The sequence below is a fragment of the Balaenoptera ricei genome, chromosome 1 (assembly GCF_028023285.1).
Source record: "Balaenoptera ricei isolate mBalRic1 chromosome 1, mBalRic1.hap2, whole genome shotgun sequence".
Taxonomy (NCBI): Eukaryota; Metazoa; Chordata; class Mammalia; order Artiodactyla; family Balaenopteridae; genus Balaenoptera; species Balaenoptera ricei.
In genome coordinates this window covers 115,480,034-115,501,224 of record NC_082639.1, presented here as the reverse complement: position 1 = coordinate 115,501,224, position 21,191 = coordinate 115,480,034, and the positions used below count along the sequence as shown (strand labels likewise).

At 38.2% G+C, this 21,191-nt stretch overlaps 1 protein-coding gene and 1 pseudogene across 1 annotated transcript in view; both read right to left on the bottom strand.

The window, feature by feature from the left end:
* Nucleotides 1-21,191, bottom strand: part of LOC132352193 (T-cell surface glycoprotein CD1b-2-like) — a 122,360-nt gene that overhangs the window by 7,848 nt on the left and 93,321 nt on the right. The window lies entirely within an intron of this gene.
* LOC132352182 (large ribosomal subunit protein eL19-like) lies at nt 13,727-14,316 on the bottom strand (annotated as a pseudogene).

The window sequence follows — 21,191 nt, the reverse complement described above, 5'->3', positions numbered from 1 at the left end:
AAATTATGTATTCACCTAACCTACTGTACAGTATACTCTATACTATCCACCTATCCCACTATACACTGTATCTCACTGGACTATACACACATAATAGTCTTAGAATAACAATAAAAACACTACCAGTAACAATATAATTTTTGGTAATTTAAGATTTGTTTTCTTACCCTACAGTATATCCCCTGGAGACAAGCAAATTTCTAAGCTTTACAGTCACTTGAAACCGTCCCTGACTTCTGGTGTGTTACAAACTTTATAAGTGGTTAAGCTCCTTGCTGCATTTTGCTTTAATTTTTAGGAATTGAAACTCTTGTTTGTTTGCTTTATAATGTTATGAAATGTCTACATGCAGCAGGACATCCTGAATGTCAGAGTAATGATCTCAGCAAATCCTTTCTCCAAATATCAATGATAATACTGGACAAAATTTTCAAAATAATCAATTTCAGAATTCTGGAAAAATGACCAAAGGCATACAACAGATTGAGAAGTGCTTATTCAAGAAGAACTACTTGAACTTCAGCAAGAACTATGGGGACAAATTAACATGGGGCTATTTCCATACTTCCCTTGACTTGGTGATGCCATAGGCTGAGGACCAGTAGTCTTGCTGTCACCAGAAGGGTACACCTGATTTAGAACTCCATAGAGAGACCCATGCCCAGGTACGATGTAGAAAACAGCAGTTGGTGGCAAAAATCAAAAGTCAACAGTACAGCTGCCTGAGGCTGCAGTGATGGTTGAGGCAAAGAAGAGACCAAACAAAATTTAACAAAGACACTTGGGAAGTGAGACAGCCATAGTGGACTTTGATAAGTTCCCACTTATTCCCAGAGGTTTGGAAGCTGCACACAAACTAAGGAGAGACCAAAAAGGACCACAGTTAACTACTTCTCCCCCACCAAACATGACACCTTGCGCAAAGAAAAAGTAGAAGCCAGGGTAGATTTGTAAACTGATTGAATGGTAAATGTGTGCTCCAGTCGACACACATCCCCTCAGTAAAATGTGGAAGCCTTACTGATTAAAATGTAAAGGCACTACCTCTGATTAATCATTGGCTACCACTAAGCTGTTTTGACTTAAGAATGACTCCTAGCCTCCAAAGAAGACATACAGATGGCCAAGAAGCACATGAGAAGCTGCTCAACATCACTAATTATTAGAGAAATGCAAATCAAAACTACAATGAGGTATCACCTCACACCAGTTAGAATGGGCATCATCAGAAAATCTACAAAGAACAAATGCTGGAGAGGGTGTGGAGAAAAGGCAACCCTCTTGCACTGTTGGTGGGAATGTAAATTGATACAGCCACTATCGAGAACATTATGGAGGTTCCTTAAAAAACTAAAAATATAAAAAACAAAAAACAAAAAAAAACTAAAAATAGAATTACCGTATGACCCAGCAATCCCACTACTGGGCATATACCCAGAGAAAACCATAATTCAAAAAGACACGTGCACCCCAATGTTCATTGCAGCACTATTTACAATAGCCAGGTCATGGAAGCAACCTAAATGCCCATCGACAGATGAGTGGATAAAGAAGATGTGGTACATATATACAATGGAATATTACTCAGCCATAAAAAGGAATGAAATTGAGTCATTTGTTGAAACGTGGATGGATCTAGAGACTGTCATACAGAGTGAAGTAAGTCAGAAAGAGAAAAACAAATATCGTATATTAATGCATGTATGTGGAACCTAGAAAAATGGTACAGATGAACCAGTTTGCAGGGCAGAAGTTGAGACACAGATGTAGAGAACAAACGTATGGACACCAAGGGGGGAAAACCGTGGTGGGGTGGGGATGGTGGTGTGCTGAATTGGGCGATTGGGATTGACATGTATACACTGACGTGTATAAAATTGATGACTGATAAGAACCTGCAGTACAAACAAACAAACAAACAAAAAAACAACTAATCCTAAACTTTCTTTGGGTTATTTGTATGGAAATATGTTAATATAAATGTTTCAGACATTACATGAAATTTCTGAAAATCTTACATGTTCTGGTATAATGTTATAAGTAATAATTCTAGTTATTACTTTAAAATGTATATCTCACAGATAACTAAAAAAAAGACAAAAACAAAAAAAGAATGACTCCTAGAAGACTAGGAAGGAGAAAGAAAGGGGAGACAGGAAGGGTGACAGAAAGATACATAGAAGGAGAGAGGGAGAGGAGGAGGAGGAGGAGGAGAAAAGAAGGAAGAAAGGAAAGAAAAGATATCTTTTAAAAATGAGCAGAGACATCAGCATTCTGGATGCAGAGCAGCCAGAATCTACAGAATTAGTCCAGGCAGGTAACTAAACAAAATAAACAAACAAAACAACACAAAAAGTAAAACAAACAAAACAACACAAAAAGTAAAACAAACAAAACAATGATGGCTGGATTTGAAGAGCCTCAAACAAGAAACAAACCATATGACTAGCAAAGAGTGGATGGATAAAAAAAACAAAATACAGTACATACATACATGGAATTCTGTTCAGTAATAAAAAGGAATAGACTGCTGATACACTGATAAACAACATGGGTGACTTATAACCATATGCTGGAGCAGGGAAAGGGCAAATACAAAGAGTACATACAGGGGAGGAGATCAAGGTGGCAGAGTAGGAGAACGCTGAGCTCACCTCCCCCCCAAGAACACATTGAAAATACATCTACATGTGGAGCAGTTCTCACTGAAAACAAATTGGAGATGGGCGGAAAGACTCTTCTACAACCAAGGCTGTAAAACAAAATCCACACAAAATCAGGTAGAAAGGGAAGAGAAGTGATCAGGTCAGGACCTAAGCCCCTAAGAGGGCACACACGAAAGGAGGGTGATTGCACAGGCTCAGAGATCTTCCCTGGGAGGGAGAGGTTGGAACCACATACTGGGCGCCCCAGCCCTGGGGTCTGACACCAGGAACACCAGTGCTCTTAAATGATGTGAAAGCCACTGGGACTTAGAGGAGGGCTGTGAGAAACCTAGGCTCTGCTCATGAAGAGCTCAAGCATGCTTGCTTACTCTCAGGAACAAGGTGGCGGAAGCAGATTGAAACACCTAGGGCTCTGGCCAGTTTCCTGCAACTGCCCCATCGTGCACCCCAGCCCCTCTAGCTCCAGCACAGCTCCCCACTAGGATGAAGGCTGTCAGTGCCTTTGCTGGGGAGAGTATGCAGATGAGGGGAACAGAGCCGGCTCTGACCGCCACTGCATCTGCACAGACAGTCATTGCTGGCACTCACAGAGGTGGTGGATCAAGAGCTGTCTCGAGCTCTGACTGGCGTGCCAGGACCATCCTGGCACACACCCAAGCCCCCACTGTGTGCACACTTGTTCTAGCTCCACTCCCCTCTGAGGCAAAGTTAACCTTGCTGGAAGGGGAGAAGTGCACATTTAGAGGGAAGAGAACCAGCTGGGACCCTAAACTTAAAACTTCTGCTCCAGCACCTTGGAACCTAACCCCACTCCCCATAGGGAGGTAACAGCCACTGAACATAAGAAAAGCCACAGCCCACACCTGGCTTTGGCTCTAGCCCCTCCATCTCCAGCCCAACCTCCTAAAAATGTGACAGCTGCCAGCACACCCTCGGGGGAGATGTGACCCATGCTCACTTCAGATCAAGCTCTCCCACCAAAGCCACTGGGCACATTCAAACTGCACAGGGATGTTCCCATATAAGGACACCCCTTCAAGACCAGAATAGGTAACTGGTTCACTTAATTTCATAAGGACAGAGAAAGCTAAACAAAATGAGAAGACAGAGGAATTTGTTTCATTTGAAAGAATAAGAAAAAAAAAACCTGAAAAAACAACTAATGAAACAGAGATAAATAATTTACCAGATAGAAATTTCAAGGCCTTAGTAATAAAAATGCTGACTGAACTTGGGGAAAGAATAGATGAACACAGTGAGAATTTTAACAAGGACTAAAAATTATTAAAAAGAACCTGTCAGAGCTGAAAAATGCAATAACTGAAATGAAAAACATGCTAGAAGGGATTAACAGCAGACTAGGTGAGAGAGAATGCATATGTGATCTGGAAGATAGAATAATAAAATTACCAAATCAGAATAGCAAAAAGAAAAACAAATAAAAAATGAGAATAGTTTAAGTGACCTCTGAGACATCAAGTGTACCAACATTTGCATTGTAGGTGTCCCAGAAGGAGAAGAGAAAGTGAAAGGGGTCAAAAATGTATTTGGTGAACGTACTAGTCTTTCAAATTTGTCAACATTAATAATGAAATTCAAAGTTACGCTCAATGAGCTCTTTCTGTTATGGCCACAGATATTTGGCAATTTCTATGAGCTACAAACTCATCCAAGAACCATACACAGTTTAAGCCCCATCCAAATCACTCACAGGCACCAGATCTCATCTTTACTGAATCTTCTTGCCAATGGCAAACACTTAGTTTGTGGTTTTAGGAAGCTATGGCTGATATAATGCTACATGTTTATCACATTTTTTTGCCCATGGGCCTATTTTAAAAATGCTATAGTCTTTCTCCCTTGTAATTGGGTCAGGGCCATGTGACTAAGTTCTGGACAATGGAATGTGTTGTGCTGGAGACGTAAGCCTCCTCCAGGCCTAATCATGTAAACTATTGCAACTGATCATCTTGCCATGCAGTGCCACCCTGGAGGTCACCTGTTCCAGATGGCAGATACAGGCAGAGAAGGGCTGCCTGGCCTACATGAAGTTTGCCTACATGAGAAATATACTGTGTTGTATTTAGCCTCTAAGATTCTCAAGTTTATTTATAACTGCAACACAACTAGCTATACTGGTTAATATTGTTACCAGATCGAACTTGGGTCCACTTGCCCAACTCGCAGTAAAGCCAATCTACCAGCAGCAGGTTGTGGTGAAGGAAAGTACAGTGTTTATTGTAAGGTGCCCAACATGGGGCTGAGCAAGGAGAATGGGCAAGTCATGTTCAAAAGACCTGAACTCCCTGACGGCATTCAGGGAAGGGTTTTTAAAGACAAGGTGAGGGAGAGGGTCTCCAGGTGCATCATCAGCTTGTGCACATCCTTCTGATGGGTTGGCAGTGAAATAACTGGGTGGTATTTCAGGAGTTAAAAATCATCAACCATCTGGTTCCAACCAGTCTGGGGTTAACGTGCTGGTGGTCAGCATGCAGTTAACTTATTCCACCTGACAGAGGTTTTAGTATCTGCAAAACAGCACAAGGATATGGCTCAGGATATTATCTGTGTCCCTTGAGGAGGAATTAAAGGTCCTTGACTTCATTTTATGGCTAAACTATTATTATCTTGTCTTGCTTGACTACTTTCCTTTGTTTCTGCATTTTCTCACTTTTCTGATTAAATTTGTCCCTTGGAATTTGGGGGAGACCTAGAAGGCTAAAGTTTTTCTACAAACAAGAGGCAGAGAACACTGGGGGTTTGTCCCCAGAAAGGCCCTGCAGAGTCCTGCTCAGTTCCAACCTCCTGAATTCAGAACCAGATGAGATAAAGATATAGAGCATAAGACGTATGGATCAAATTTTCAACTTTATTTCTGATAAAGTTTCTAGAGAATTTCCCTTCAGTGTGTAATCCAAGTAATCTTGCTGGTATGGAATATCGAAGTGGTCTTACTCACTGTTATAAATTGATTTTTTTGTGCGAGCCCCAAAGTACATATGTTAAAGCCCTAAATCCCAGTGGGGTTATATTCGGAGATGAAGCCTCTAAGAAAGTAACTGAGGTTAAATGATGTCCTAAGTGTGGGAATTTATAAGGAGACACCAGAGAACTCTCTCCCTCTCTCCCTCTTTCTCTCTCTCCACATGCACTGAGGAAAGGTCATATGAGGACACATAAAGAGGTGGCTGTCTGCAAGCCAGCCTTCGCCAGAAATCAAATTGTCTTGGACTTCTAAGTCTCAAAAACTGTGAGACAACGTGTCTGTGGTTTACGCCACCCAGGCTGTGTATTTTGCTATGCAGCCCAGGCAGACTAATACACTCACCTAGTCCGGGCAGTACTAGAAAACTTCTAAGCACCCCACCGGAGGGCCTGTTTCTGGTTGAGTCAGGGGATGGAGGAGGAGATCAGAACTGACACTTCTGAGACCAGCTTGGCTCCAGAGGCCAAGGGCAGGAAGAAACTGTTGAGACATATCACAAACCCAGTTTCTCTCCTGGACTCACCAGTGAGCTAATTCACTCTATTTTCAGGGGAGAGAATAAGACTGAGAAAAGAAACAAAAAATATGGAGGGAAAATTCTCCTTCAGGGGAACTAGAAGGTATCAGCCCCATCCCCTGACAGAGTAATACCCATCCAATCATCCAAGCAGAAACCTAGAAACCTGCATTCTTTGCAAACTTAAATTTCCTTTACTCCTCATAGTCACCACAGCATTTCTCTCCATAATTTATAAAATCCTCCTCTTCCTCTCTAACCTCACTATCATTTAGTTCTGCTTTCATCATATGTGACCCAGGTCACAGCCACAATCCCTTATCTGTGCAACGCAATCCAAACCCTCTCCCTATCTGTTCAGCACTCCGGTTCAGAATTGCTATAAAAATGTACACCTGATCATGTCAAGCTCATGCTTAAAATATTTCAATTACTTTCATGAAAAATAATCCAAACTCCTACTATGTATGTCAATTTTATATAAAAAGGCTCATATATATATATATATATATATATATATATATATATATATATACATATATATATATATATATATATACATACATCATTCCACAAGAAAAAGGGTGGGGGAGGTGAAAGGAGTGGATCTGTGAAAAACGGAAACTGACAAGACTATTTGTACCAGTGAACACTTATGAACATAAATGCAAGAGTCTGAAATCTGTATGAAATGCAATAGAGAGAGAAGGAGATGGCCCTTATATAGGCCCTCTAGAGACACACGACCCCCAAAGAATAATCTGAGATGGGTGGGACATTCTCTGATTAGAATCCAGCCTGGCTGAGGGTCCTGGCTGTCCTGGGGAAGCCCAGTGCTCTTCCTCTGTCACCAGTCTTCCCCAAGTTCCCTCTTCTCACCCCATTGGTGCTCAGGCCACAGGCATCCTCATGCTTGCCTTTCCCTGGGCTCTTAACTGGCCCTCCCTCAAGGTCACCTCAGTGGGTGGTTTTCCTGCTAGAGAGCGCTGTCCTCAGCACTCCAGTGTCCTGTCCCTGCCCCAGTGTCACACTCTACCCCCTCATCCCCTCTCTGCCAGCAGAAACCTCACCCTCTGCACACTTCCCTATTCCAGAAACCCCACTGCCTTCCACAACCACATGCCTTTTACTGGGGCTTTCATTTCCCCATTAGCACGTCTTCAAGCTATTCTCTCCACTTTCTGGCTCCCAGCAGCAGTCCCTGCCTCTGTTCTGTGTCCTCCCCCATCTCACACCTACAGCAGTAGGAAGGGTCCCACCCTGAGATCTAGGGTAAATCACTTACTAGAATGCATTGATCACTGCCCTGGGTCTCAATTTCTCCCACTGTAAAATGACTGGACTAAAAGAACTTGACATTCTCCAATTCTGCTTCAACTTTAACATTCTTTGACTCGGTCTGTGTTCACATTCATTTTTATTTACATAGTCTTTTCTTTCGGTGCCTCCTGGGCCTCATTTCTTACTTTTCTATGGCTCCATAATGTTCTCTATTTACCCTTAATCTGAGTCCCCAAGGTCTCATCTCTATTTTGTCACCACTGCTCCCTAATTTATCCATTCATTCTAAGTGCTGCTCACCACCTTGGCTAAATTTTGAAACATAAAGCATTGCCTTATCATTAGACCATTAGATTTCTTTGCATAAATATATTAACAACAGGCAAGATGCTTTTTTTTTTTTTGCAAAATAGAAGCCAAGAAATGAACAAGAAAAAACTACCACAAAACAGAGATATACCAGGTAAGCTATAGTTTTATAAATTATTTATACATGCATATGCTGACCTTACAAGATGATAAGAAAGTCTTCAAGAAGCAAATCAAATAAGACATTGAAAACAAGAGTGGGAAATAGAAGCTTCCCAGGGCATTGTCGAGGGTTGGTTCCCAAGGCTTTTGTCTACAGTAGCAACATGGGTGAAGAGGTAATGTCTTGAGATCACCCCCCCACACCAAAAAAAAAAAAAATGCAGTTGTCATGAGACTTTCTACTACACCCTCAGTGAAACTGGACCAGAAGAAATAAAAAAAAAATCCATCCAACTGAACAGGGAAATAACAAGGAAACTTATGGTTGCCTTATGCTCTGCCTAGGAATTTTTTAAATTATTCTTATGAAATTTCTTAATCACGGGTTTGCCTCACATGAGTTTGGCATTGAAAATACTCTAATTAATTTGGAATGCCCAATCCAAGAAATTAATATCAAAAAAGTGGTTCCAGGAGAGGAGGCATGAATAGGTAGGGCACAGAGGATTTTTAGGATGGTGAAAATACTCTAAATGATATTATAATGATGGATATATTTGCCCACTCTATATTTGCCCACTCTATATTTGCCCACACCCATAGAATATATAAAATTTTTTTCTAAGCAATCAGTAAAAAAGAAAAACAATTCTGATCAACTTATGCTAGACAACAGACTGGATTATCTTTCCATGTTCTCTAAATAAAATGATCATTTTTAAATTATTTCTCTGGATGATGTGTTATTTCTAGAATTTTGTCAGCTTTTTTAAATTGAAGTATAGTTGATGTATAATTTTATATAAATTACAGGTATACAGCATAGTGATTCACAATTTTTATAGGTTACACTCCATTTATAGTTATTATAAAATATTGGCTATATTCCCTGTGTTGTACAATATATCCTTGTTTGTCAGCTTTTTAAAAAGTGAAATTTATTGTCATTCCTGTTGTGTCTTTTAAATACTAAGTATCTTACAACTGAAAAAGAAAATTGGTTTCAAACTGGTTACTTGGCAGAAGCAAACACAAACCTGAATTCTAGGGATCCAAGACCAATACAATCTTCTTTTTTCTAATATAGGCAGTCTTTGCTTTGCACAATTTCAGTATACACAAATTTCAGTTACCATGGTTTATTTAAATAATGCCAATCCCCCAACAACATGGCTCAATTTCAGTTGCCACAGTATACTAAAGATTAGTAATTGAACAAAGCACAAACTTTACTAGTAACTCTTCATTCTATGAATGACTATGGAAATAATAAAAGTGCAATCAGTAATCAATGACATCAGTGACCAATCACAACACTTCTTTCACAGTTTGTCAGTGGCTGTTAATTCTGTTCCACACGTGGACAGCAAAATGTGTACAGCTGACCCTTGAACAATATGGTTTGAACTGCATGAGTCCACTTATACGTGAATTTTTTTTTTTTTTCAGTAAATACAGTCACAGTACTACACGATCAGAGGTTGGTTGAATCTGCACATGCAGAACTGTGGGTTCAGAGGGCTAACTGTAAAGTTACATGTGGATTTTCAATTGCACAAAGAGTTGGCCCCCCTAACCCCACGTTGTTCCAGGGTCAACTGTACTTGCGTTATCTCCTTGTATTCCAATAATAAATCCATGTGACATTTAAATGAAGAATAATAGAAAGAGGGGATTGGCCAAGAAAGATGAAAATGAAAATGCTGGAAGTGAGATTTGAATTGAATGTAAATGAAGTCATAGAAGAAATAGCAGACCTGGGAAATGTTGATGCTGCCACTGGTTGAGAAATTATGGATATGAACCTAGAGGAACTTAGTGAAGGCAAACTTATCAATATAAATTAGGAAAATAATTGGATGAGAAGGATGAAGGTGTCCCAGATGAAGTGACGCCTACAGAAAACTTCACATTTAAAGAACTCTCAATGTATCAAAAACTCAAAGTGTAAATTGGAAGCTGGCCCAATCTTAGAAAGAATTATGAAAATTCACCAAGGCATAGAAAAGATACTCCATATCTATAAGTTATAGAATGAGAATAAGGCAAGCACGGTTCAAACCGCTCTTGGTAAATATTTACAGGAAGATAAAACATTTAAAGTCTGGACATTTTTATCGTTTTCAGTGACAACATGTTAAATTAATACTAGTGTTACTATTTTTTTCAATATCCCTATACAGTTGACCCCTGAACAACATAGGTTTAAACTACGTGAGTCCACTTTTACATGGATTTTTTTCAATAAATACAGTACTACACAATCCACAGTTGGTTAAATCCATAGATATGGAACCACAGACACAGAGGGCCAGCTGTACAGTTATACACAAATTTTATGACTGCGACCCTCACATTGCTCAAGGGTCAACTGTGTATTTATAACCAACAGTAAGAGGGTTTTTTAATGTTTTGACAAAAAATTTTAAAGGTGATGGAATGATCATAATTTTCCCATTGATTATTTAGGTCTTTTGCTTGGTTTCACCTTGCATGATCATTTTTTAGAGTCCCACACTACTATGCAAAGCAAAGACTGACCTTATATTGTAAGATTTGGAGTCAAATTTTAAAAATTATAATTTGTTAACAGCCATAATATCTTCTTATTGACATATCACTTCATTTTTCTTTAAAGAATGCCTTAATCCTTTGAAGCTTGGAAGGAATTAAGTACATTGGATTGGGATTCTAATATCATTCTGCTTATGGTATTAATTTTACTAAAATACCATGCCAAACTAGTACTAAGTCCATCAACTTAAAGGATATTTTTGGAAGTATACATTTGGCTTGTTTTCTGGAACCCATAATTTTATTAATATCTTCAAATTTTCCAAAGAAGTATTGAAGATTACCACAAATTGAATTCCTAATCCCATGAAGGCATTAGCACTTCTTCTCTTATATTTAACAATGGTTTTAATTTCATATTTATATTTTCAATACACTCCAATGTTTTGTTGGAGACTGAAAAGTAATAGTACCATTCTTGTATGATATTTTAAAACTATTTATAGATAGGCTTTTACTATATATTTTACTACCAAAATTTTAAAAAGAATGTGCACAGATCAAAGTATATAGAATGCAAAGTTGCTGTCCTTCTGCTTCACACTTACTTCAGATGCAGCCCTTTACGATGATAACATAAAGTTCAGGCTCCAGTGATATCTTTGAAGATTTGCAAGTCTGGTGAAAGCTTTGCTGAGCTTCTCAGTGTTTTTATCTGCCTCTCATGGAATCAGCAGATGCTCTTACTGGAAAAGCAGCCCCAACTACAGGGCTCATTCTATGAATTTCTGTCTTCTCCTAGATATTGACCCAGTAATTTATTTCTCCTTTGTTTGTTCTTCAACGTCTTCAGGCGGATTTTATTTTACATTTTCTCGCGTTTTCTACTTGTCCTTGACAAGAGAGTTGGTTCAAATTAGATAGTCCACCATTTCTAGAAGCAGAAGGCCTCTACTTTTTTTTTTAATTGTTCATTAATAAACCCTACCATCCGTTCATGTGTGGAGCCTCAATTTATGTCTCAGAAATCTAGGCAACAACAAAGCTGGTATAGGCAAGTTGAGACTCTATAGTGGGAAGTGACCCCTGAGCATGTGTATAAAACATGTGAATTCAAAGTGAATTTCTTCACAAGTCTCCTTGACCATGAAGACAGTTCAAAATAATATAGGAGGGGAACCAAATTTGAGGCATCTTATCTAAGCTGCACACCTAGTCCAGACTGAAAACCAAGGCAAAAACTGGCACTAATTGTTTTGTTGCCTAATGCTTTAAAATAATCTATATCTAAGAGTCTCTGATTCCTTTAACAGATCATTTGTCTCAGCCATTCCTCCTGAGGCAGCCTAGGTGAAGGTCATTGCTCATAGAATCTCATGCACATTTCCTAAGATTTGCTTTGCGGCCTGTGTTTTCAACACTAACTTTGTTTGTGAGGCCTGTGTGTTTACTTAAGTCTTGGCAAGTAAATCTCTACTTCCATAGAAACACGCTTTTGCTCTAGTAGATGCTGTGGAGCCACCAGTGTACCCCCTTCAGGACAAACATGAGTGTTTCCCTCCGCCTGAGGGAGCGTTGGCTGCTGACTGCTCACAGACATGTCCCTCTCCAGGCATTACCTTCAGCGGGAGAGTTGCTTTGTCCAAGGGGACATCCCTTCCCTGAGAGCACATACCAAATGTGTGAGTAAAAAGTTAAGTCCCATTACCTAGTTTTAGGAAGTCTCTGAAGGGTCATCCTTGCTCCAGAACTCTCTGTGAGTTTGACTAAATCCTCTACTGAAATTACATCACAGCTCAACCTCCCCCTCTCCTCAGTCCTGCTGTTCCTGAAAGCACCCCCAGCAAGCTTTCTGCATGCAGACATCTACCTGAGTATGTTTCCTTAGAAACTGACCTATGACACTCATCTGTATAAAAATAGCCACTTGACTTGGACAAAGTATCCATCCTAAGTAGCAGCAAATTGCCACAGTAAACCCTCAAATGGACATGAGAAGCAAAGTCCTACAACAACCTGCCCAGGCCACAACAATAAAAAGGCAACTACATGGCATACAAAAAGCTCCATGTAGAGAATGGATAAAGAAGATGTGGTACATATATACAATGAAATATTACTCAGCCATAAAAAGGAACGGAATAATGTCATTTGCAGCAACATGGATGGACTTAGAGACTGTCATACTGAGTGAAGTAAGTCAGACAGAGAAAGACAAATATCATATGATATCGCTTATATGTGGAACCTAAAAAAAATGGTACAAATGAACTTAATTACAGGATGGAAATAGAGTCACAAATGTAGAAAACAAACTTATGGTCACCAGGCAGTAAGGGTGAGGGGGGATAAATTGGGAGATTGAGATTGACATATACACACTACTATATATAAAATACATAACTAATAAGGACCTATTGTATAGCACAGGGAACTATATTCAATACTCTGTAATGACCTATATGGCAAAAGAATCTAAAAAAGAGTGGAGATATATATATATGTATAACAGAGTCACCTTGCTGTACACCTGAAACTAACACAACATTGTAAATCAACTATACTCCAATAAAAATTTTTTAAAAATTAAAAATTTAAAAAAAGCTCCATGTTGAACCATATGGTCACTACACACTAACGAGGCCAGAGACTCACATGGGCATTCCCTAATTTCTAAAGCCAAAGGTTTCTCACAGATTAATTTGTTCTCCATTTCCATAACAATTTTTCCCTCTGTACTTGTCCTCTAACAAAGACCCCAGCAGCCCTTATTAATTCTCTTATTAATTCAACTTATTATCCTAAACTACAGACATCCACCGACCTTCCATTTCATTTAAAATGAGTGAAAGTGTATGCTAAAAATTTATTCCAACCTTGTTTATAAGTTATAGACTTTCCTTGGTTTTGTTTTAAGTTACAGTTCTTCTCTAGGTTCAGTACAGAGGAAGTTCCTTTTTCTATTTTGGATTTATTTCAGTGAGATGAATTATGAAATATTTCTCTCTACTATTTTCCCAGAAGTTCACTCTGGTTTTTAACATGTTTCTTTTTGTATAAATTTTGGAATGACTTGTTGCATTTTCTCCTTTGCCTTAGAAAATATACAGATAAAAATAAAACTAGATACAGATAACATGGGTGTTACTGTGAAAATTTTGATTTAGCCTTAGCAAAAAATAAATAAACCAAAGCTATCAACACTTTTTTAGGCAGATAAAGTCTCATTTTATTGAATGAGTGATCTATGTAATTGCTGAGGCCACTATGTACAGACAAGAGGGGGAGAACCTATTTCTTGGTCTCTTCCTCCTTGGACAGAGCCTTGATGATTTCCCCCTTCTTGGCCTGGAACCCGTCTTCACGTTGCTCTCGTGCTTCCCTGGTCTTAGACCTGTGGGCCTCAGCCTAGTCAGCCTGAAGCTTCTTGCAAGCTTTGTCTAACTTCAGCTTGTGGATATGTTCCGTGAGAACCCGCTTGTTTTTGAACACATTACCCTTCACTTTCAGGTACAGGCTGTGATACATGTGGAGGTCAATCTTCTTAGATTCATGGTATCTTCTGAGCAACCGGCGTGGAATTCTTATCCTTCTCCTCATCTAGGTTACCTTCTTGGGCATTCGAGCATTGGCAGTACACTTTCACTTACCTAGGACCATAAGCCTGCCCTCTGGCAGGCCGAGGTATTTTTCCAGCTTCAAGCCTGGGAATGGACAGTCACAGGCTTCTGGATGATCAGCCTGTCTTTGATCAGCTTCCAGATCTGCTGACGGGAGTTAGCACTGAAGATTTCTCTAGTCTCAACGGGGTCCAAGCAGACCTTCTTTTTGCTGCTGCAAAGGACACTGGAAGCAAGCCTCTTCTGAAGCCTGAGCATACTCACGGCCACAGTGGCAAAAGGAAAGCCAAAGTTATCAATTGATATTCAGCTAACATCCTGGATTAGTTAGGATCAAATGTGGCTGCAAGTGACAGAAAATTCAAATGAACAATATCTTTAAAAACATGTAGTTATATTTCTCTCTCTTGTGAAAAGACTAGAAGAAGGCAATTCAGGGTTGTTATGGCATCTCATTGTGTCCGGGATTTGGTTCCAGTTTCCTCTTTTGTTTAGGGGATTTTGTCTTTGCTTTTTTTGTTTTCTTTTGGTCTTTGCCGTGCTTGGTCCTCATTCCAAAGGTCATCCTGTTCTCTGAGTTGGTTGCAAGAGGTCCTTCCATCAAATCCACCTTTTAGCCGACAGTAAGGAAAAAGGAATAAGCCAAGCACACTCACCCCCCCACCACCACTGCTCAGATCCACTTTGCAGGAGCTGTACATTGCATTGATCAGACCTCAGTCACATAACCACAGCCAGCTAAGAGGGTCCCTAAGAGATGTAGTTTTATTCTGCCCAGCTAATAATTGGTTGCTAATTTATTCTAGAGGAAGTGCAAAATAGATTCTGGGAGACAACCAGTTGTCTGTGCTATATAACCCCATTTGGTAATTCATCTGTCTATTTAGGTACATAAATGTATAGTTGGTAACTTGAATAGGTCACCTGGAAGTAACATTGTTCAAAGCCCATGAGTGTTTCTCTTAGGACACTTTATACCCAAATTAGGGCTCATACTCATTTTAAATATTTCCCTTCTAAAGTTGTATCTGGCATTCTCTCTGAAGTAGAATAGGTTGTGCATTGAGGATGGATGGAGTTGTAGGTAGGCCAACAAGTGCCTCTGTATTAGAGCAGAACTAAATTATATCTCAGGAAGAATCTTGGTCCTCACTGCAGATATTATCAGCCTCCCGGGAGCAAACCTAAGATTCAAACAACGGTCCATGAGTAGATCTCCAAAAGCCACAAGAAATTTGCAATTGCAAATTCCACCTACAACTCCACTGATTATTAAAGTTATTGCTCTGCATTTAACAGATAATATAAAACTGTCATATATACGGTGTATGTTAGAGTACATAATCTGAAAGTCTCTGCTGCTAAAAAAAAACTCAAATTAGTTCAACATAAACAATATTTATGGGAGACTTAGAGTCTACTCATTCCTATAGATTATATAAGATCTGCCATCGAGTTTGCCAGAACATCAGAGAGCTGCACAGGTGGACCAGATCCTGCGTGTTGTGTAGAGTTACTTTCCCCACTTTTTGTTTTAGGCTGGCATGATCACCTTACTTTAAGGGACTTAAAACGGGCCTGTGAACCCCATAAAATTTACTGAAAGAATACTCCTTGAGAACATTTTTCACTGCACCAAATAGTTTATTCTCTATAAGAACTGATGGGAGAATTTTCCTTGTGGCCTCAGGACCAGGAAGAGTGATACCTTCCCTGAACAACTTGTTTGTCTGTTTCTTCTAGACACTGTGAATGTGTAATTGATCCTGCCTTAATAATTTTATAGTCCTCCAATAATTCATGACCCACATGTATAGGGTGTATAGGGTGTCATGACACTTTCTTTTTTAATTTACTCCATTCTTGATTTCATCTTACTTACTGGCCATATCTTCCTTTGGATTCAATTCCTATATTTTCATTGATATGTCTTTAATATTATGTGCATGTTTTTGTAAGTGGTTTTCAATTAGTTTTAGAGATAACATGTTATTGTGAATTTAAGCATGGATTTGTAAGCTGTTTGATGATTTCGGGGCCTTAACACTTCTAATTTTTGAATAATAATGAGGATGCTGAAACTGTTTTAGTCTCTACTGCCACCCAGCGGTAAAGTATAGAAACTTATCCCAATCCTGTAGCCTTTGATGATTACAAAAACTCATGTTTTCAGTGTTTTAATGTTGCAGATATTTTGATTCTGTTCTTAGACAAACAAGTATTTTATAGGATATTACATTTTTTATGTTTTTTCCCTGAGAAGGAACTACTTACGGTGCAACCCATCATCCCAATTCACTCATTAAACATTTTCCAATATTTATTTTGTTATGTTGTGTTCTGCCTTTGGAATCTTAAGTGCAGATTGTTGACTTAATCATTCTCCTCCATTATGGCTCGTGGACACCATTTGTTCAAGCAGACTTCCTTTGTGAAATATTTATTTATTTATCCCCATATCCTTCTCTTCCCCACATTCTAATGTATAAATATGTTATCCTGCTAGGTGTTCTTATAAAATGTGGTATTGTTTGATGTCTATAACTTTAATTTCTACAGATGGTATTATACTGTATATGCTTCACCTATTAATATTATTTCATTCAGCACTCTTTTAAAGACCTTCCCCTATTATTCTGTGTCAAGTTTTTGTTTCTATCAATACCTGTTGCATAAAATCTCGTAGTGTGCATATACTGCATTTTACTTAGGTGTTTCCACTGAGATGAACAGCTAGCATGCTTCCAACCCCTCACTACCATAAAAACTCTGTGATAACCATCTCTACATATGTTCTCTCTTAGAGCTGGGTAAACATTTCCCATTACACATATTCAGAAGTGGGATTGCAGGGTCAATATGTATGTCATTAGACAAGTTGCTACTGCAAACTCTTCAGAATTACGTCATCACCATCAATGTATGGAGATTTCCATCTATTTCACAACCCTGCAAACACCGGGCTGCTGCAGCTTTTTAATTTTATAAATTTAGTGGTATAAAATGAGATCTTGTTTTAATTTGCATTTCTCTATCAATGAGTTTAAGTGTAACTTTAATTTCAACAAATAGTATTATATGTGTTCTTTATTTGTTAATGTAGTTCACTCAGCACTCTTTTAAAGAGCTTCCCATATTACTCTTTTTATATATGTACAAAATACATATACACATTTTGTTTTAAAAATTTCAAATACTTCCTTCAGTTTTTCACCCATTAATTTTGTTAGGTGTATACTTTATTGAAGAGAAAGCCTTAATTTTAGAAAGTAAAATTCAACAATTTTTACGTTTAAATTCATCTTTTTTTTTTTCAAAAAAACATTAATTTTATACAGCTTGTGATACAGAAGTAACAATAGGCAAAACAGTGGAACATCTATGCTCTCCCCACCCACCCTGGGCATGCCCATTCCTGTCCCCCAAGAGGTGGAGAACACAGGACCCCTGCCCAGCAAGACCTAACTTAGTTACAGGCTCTGGGAGGGACTAAGCCCTTAGGGGTCAAGGCTGGGAGGGAAAGACACCAGCACTTAGGCCCCCTCGAGGGCCCACTGGTTAACTGGAACTGTGCATGTATACATGGGATGGGGAACGGGGTGGGACAACTCACCATAGGCCAATTCTCCCAAGGCTCTAGATTTTCCAGTTTGGAAATTTAATTTAAGAAATAATTATCTGCACTAATAGATCATAACAATATTCTGCCATATTATATGCTGCTGGCTTTCTAGTATTGCCTTTTGCATTTAAGACTTTATTCCATTGTGAATAAGCCTTTACTATTCTCTTTCAAAAATAATTTGGATCTATGTAGTCATTTATTCTTCCATACAATATAAAAAAATAAGTTTACTAAGTACCTAGAAAAATTCAGCTAGAAGTTTAACTAGGAATTTACTGAAGTTATAGAATAAAGAGAACTGTAATTTCCTATAATAATAATTTCTTCCATACAACTCCTATTAATCAGAAATATTTTCATAATCTTAATAGTTTTTAAAATCTCTCTGCAGAATACTTGTATATTCTCTCTTTTGCTAATTTTTAGCTATTTTATAGTTTTTGATGCTATTATAAATGGTATCGTATTTTATTTGTTTGTTACTTATATTTTTTAAAAGTTTGTTGATTTTTTAATATTTATTTTGTGTCTACATTCGTTGCTAAACTTTCATGTTAGCGCTAATGGTTTCCTTTTTATTCTATTAGTTTTATAGGTAGAAATCATACCATCTGAAAGAATACCTATTCTCTTGAAATCCTTTCAGTTTTTATTTATGTTAATTTTTATCTAGATAATTCCTGAGCTCTCTTTTTATTCCCAACATTTTACTTATTTTTTTATTTTCTTATATACAATCACATGATCTTCAAATAATATCTTTTCTTTAATTTCTCTTTTAATCCCTCCTTATTTTTCTTGCCTTATTGGATTAACTAGGACTCAGTATTCTATTGAATGGTGAAGATTATAGTAGGCAGACAACTTGTATTTGATTTTCACTGGAATGCTTTTAAACATTCACAATTAAATTTACCTCAAGCAGGCTGTGTGTAGCTACATTTGACCATACAGTGGAAGTTTCCTTTTGTTCTGAGTTAGTAATGTTTTATCAGAATGGATATTTAAATATATCAAATGCTTTTTCTATAACTCTAGAGATGATTTCATGGTTTTATTTCCTTAATCTTTTAAAGTAAGGGATTCTATCAAGGGACTTTTATTGGTAAACAAACCTTGCATTCTCTGGATAAATCCCACTTTATGTGGTGCTTGTTTCTGTTTGTAAGTATTTTATTTGAGTCAGTTATAGATATTTCTGAGTAAATATACATAAATGAAATTTGCTAATGGCTACTATTTTAATATTTGGTTTGGTTTTTTCCTGGAAAAATTCTTGCTGGCTTTGGTGTAATGAAAATAGTGCCTCCTAAAATTAGTTGGGATTGCCAACAAACACATGAAAGGATGCTCAACATCACTAATCATTAGAGAAATGCAAATCAAAACTACAATGAGGTATCACCTCACACCAATCAGAATGGCCATCATCAAAAAATCTACAAACAATAAACGCTGGAGAAGGTGTGGAGAAAAGGGAACCCTCTTGCCCTGTTGGTGGGAATGTAAATTGATACAGCCACTATAGAGAACAGTATGGAGCTTCCTTAAAAAACTAAAAAAAGAACTACCATGTGACCCAGCAATCCCACTACTGGGCATATACCCTGAGAAAACAATAATCCAAAAATAGTCATGTACCACAATCTTATTGCAGCTCTATTTACAATAGCCAGGACATGGAAGTAACCTAAGTGTCCATCAACAGATGAATGGATAAAGAAGATGTGGCACATATATACAATGGAATATTACTCAGACATAAAAAGAAATGAAATTGAGTTATTTGTAGTGAGGTGGATGGACCTAGAGTCTGTCATACAGAGTGAAAAGTCAGAAAGAGAAAAACAAATACCGTATGCTAACACATATATATGGAATCTAAAAAAAAAAAAAAAAGGTCATGAAGAACCTAGGGGCAAGACAGGAATAAAGACGCAGACCTACTAGAGAATGGACTTGAGGACACGGAGGGGGGAAGTGTAAGCTGGGACAAAGTGAGAGAGTGGCATGCACATATATACACTACCAAATGTAAAACCGATAGCTTGTGGGAAGCAGCTGCATAGTACAGGGAGATCAGCTCAGTGCTTTGTGACCACCTAGAGGGGTGGGATAGGGAGGGAGGGAGGGAGATGCAAGAAGGAAGAGATATGGGGACATATGTATATGTATAACTGATTCACTTTGTTATAAAGCAGAAACTAACACACCATTGTAACACAATTATACTCCAATAAAGATGATTAAAAAAATCAGAAAGCATTACTTGTAACCCGATTTGATGAAATGAGAAACTTTAGAGTTTTACTTAGAATTAAAATATATGCTAATAAGCATGAAGTTTACAAAGGGTCCTGCTGTAAATGTCCTATTACTAATGTAAAAAATTAATAAATAAAAACCTCAATTGAATAGTGTCAGAGGTCCCAAGTGGGGGCTCTCAAGCTTTTATGTGGCTCGCCATTATTGCAGATGCCGGACTGCAATTCTCTGCTCATCCTGAATAAACCCAATTTTGCTGGAGAAATATCTGGTCATCTATTTGTTTTAGGTCAACATTTATAGTAAGAAACCAGTGAGAATATGTGGGAAGTGAAGTTAATAGAATATTCTGAGGTTATTTATCCAAGATTCTCTTCTTATTGGTCCTGCTTGAATGTTCCATGCCTGCCTTATCGTACACTGGTCTCTGCTGGACATGATGACCTTCCTCTTTCATGGTGTTTATAACTGTTTAAAGTGTCTTAAATATTTTTTTATTCTATTTATCACCCGGATAAATGTATTTAGGCTACTTATTTTGTTATTTATTGGTGTATAAGTAAACAGAAATTATCTCAGGCTAATTCAAGGGGGAAAAATTGGGGGGAAGTTAAAATTAGAACATAGAAAGCTGGAAAGAGCTTCACTTGAATACTTGTAATTTTAAAAGCTGGATAACCAAAATCACAACTTTTCTTGAAACCATCACAGTACTGAAGTATCAGGGCAACCAATTAACCCAAAATTTAAGGAAAGACAGATTCCTCCAAGGAAATAGGATTTGCAAACCCTTGCTTACTTGGGACAGATGCCAGATGCTATATAAGCCAGCAAGAATAATTCAGCTAAAATTGTTAATAAATTCCTAAAGGCTAGCATAAGTATATAGAACCCCTACGAGTCACAGACAAGGGAAATTCACTTATATCTCTAGGATTTTTCCATGGACCTCACCAGGGGCTCCTGAAAGATTGGAAACAAGGATATAGGCCAGAGAAATCCTTCCTCGTGGTACAGGCCTGAGATCTGAGAAAGGGAGGAAGTCCCAACCAGATCTTTCTCCACTATCTCCCACACAGAAAAAAACCTTAACCTGGTGAGGGAGGGGAGGACAGTGGGGGAGGGCAAAAAGCTCTATTGTCTTCAGGACACAGGTGAAGACACACAGCAATTAGAGGAAGAGGAAAAAGTGGGGAAGGGACACTGAAACATCCTGTCTTCAACTATTAGAGGTTCCATACTGCTG